The sequence below is a fragment of the Ricinus communis genome, chromosome 7, assembly GCF_019578655.1.
Source record: "Ricinus communis isolate WT05 ecotype wild-type chromosome 7, ASM1957865v1, whole genome shotgun sequence".
In the NCBI taxonomy this organism is placed as follows: domain Eukaryota; kingdom Viridiplantae; phylum Streptophyta; class Magnoliopsida; order Malpighiales; family Euphorbiaceae; genus Ricinus; species Ricinus communis.
Window position 1 is genome coordinate 16,892,025 of NC_063262.1, and position 2,148 is coordinate 16,894,172.

Below are 2,148 nucleotides of genomic sequence, written 5' to 3' on the forward strand. Positions count from 1 at the left end.
TAAATAAAAATAAATAAAAATAAAATAAAGAAAAGGAGGAGGAAAATATCACAAATTTTTTCTTTCCACTAGGAGTCTGCTGACGGTGTATCCTCACTGGTTGGATCTGCTGGAAGTTGGGGGGCAGGGAAATTTGCTGAGGGAGGTTGCGGTGGTGGATCAGGGTCTGTGAAGCATGTTGCCAAATCGCACTCCATATCATCAATGAGCCGTTGATTTTGTGCTCCAGCCTCTTGCATCTTTTAAATCTGCACTACTATGAAGTCTATCTGGGTGGCCTGTCTTTCTAAACCACTCAGAACTGTTGAAGTGTATCTTGTTCAAACGCCTGTTGTGCCTTCGTTTCTTCTTGAAACCGCACAAACTCGATTATCTTCGCTGCTGTAGATCGCAGACTCGATCTGAGCGGTCGGCCAAAGCACGATCCGGATGCTCGATGGCTCTACCGAATGAGAGGATGAGGCTCCAGGATGAAGGCATAAACACTCTAGGCCGGGTTAGGAATCCTAACATCCGGAATCCCGGTAGAGCGGATGTTGGGCTCCTCTATTGCCTCTCTAGCTTCCCGACTATTGTGCTCACGAGCCTATATTCAATACCATGTGGATGTCTAGTGGCCGTGATCATCTGCATGCTGATCATTTGTCTGATCCCTAGCGGTGTCATGTCACCAATATTTGAAAGCTCCGACAGACAGTCGTCCAATACATCTAGTCTCTTAGCTAACCTAGTCACATACGGACCGAAACAACAATGCATCTTCTTTTGAGCGTCTACTATAAATGAACGGACTTGGCGAGCCAATAAATATCCCAAGTCTAGCTTCTTCCAATGTTGCATAGCCCAGAGAATAAAGACATCAGTCTGTGTGACTGCCCCAAAACTGTCCCCTCGGCCTGTAATGGTGTAAGCTAGTAGGGTATGAATGTAGCGGAGATGGTTCGGTAGGCTAGATGCCTTAGACCTGCTTAGGTAGTATGTTTCTGGCCTTATTACTAATGAATCCCACATGGCGTCATATGAAATTGGGTGGATGTAGAGACAACCCTGATACTCCTCCCCCGAGATTTCTTGTTCAGTCCATAATCCCAAATGCATTCCAAATTGTGGGACCGACATCGAGAACTCCCTACCCCCAAGCCTAAAATAAATTGCATCAGGCTGATGCCAGTTTGTGATATGTTGTTGCAGGAAGAAGGTGCTGAGGAACTCGATCGTAAGCTCACGGTAGGTTGGCTCAATGATGTCAAAGAATCTCGCATATGGCAGAGTCTCGATCAGTGTGTGCACATCTTGAGCCAATCCCACTCTCTCTAGGGATGTGAAGTCTATGCAACGGCCCGCCATCACTTGCTTCCATCTCATGACTTGGAATCTACTTTCATTGTCTGCATTAGGGAATGTCCACAATGAATGACGGCCAGGTGTGGATGGATTCACAGCAGGTGCTTTCCGAGGTCGGACTATTTCACGTAGTGGTGGAGGTGGAAGTCTTTGGTCTTTGGATTACAGTCTTTGTGGAGGAAGACGTTCCTTCACCACGCGATCGCTTCGGTAGCTGACGCATTTCAGTTTGCTTTCTATGAGATTTATCGCGTCCGTCATATCACCTAATGCAACGAATTATTAGTTTTTTGTAAAAATTCAAGTTAATGAAAGAAATAATCTACCGAATCAACAACATAATGATTATACTTCGACTAACCAAAACTTGTATAAACTAATAAACCGATATATATCAATCCAATTTATCATGAACCAGCAATTGCAATTTGAATCTAAACATTATTCATGCTTTGCATGCTGTAGGCACATTTTATTTCCACCAAAACCCCACACTTATCAATTTCATAACCAACTACAACACAAACACAACAACTAATGTAGATTAACCTAACCAAGGTCATATAGTTACAATATAGAGACACCAAAATATCCTAGCATGTCCTAACAAAAGTATATGTCTAAAATAGAAGTGAAATCATAATAATAATAAAAAATATAATGCAACAAATGAAGGGACTTACCTGAGTTCGCTTAGGAAAGTGAGAAGGGTGAGATAGGGGTATAAGAACAACACCTTTGAGCTAAGAAAAACAAAAGGGAAGCAAAATTTTCGGAGGCCTCCACTTCTCATAGGCACGGTTT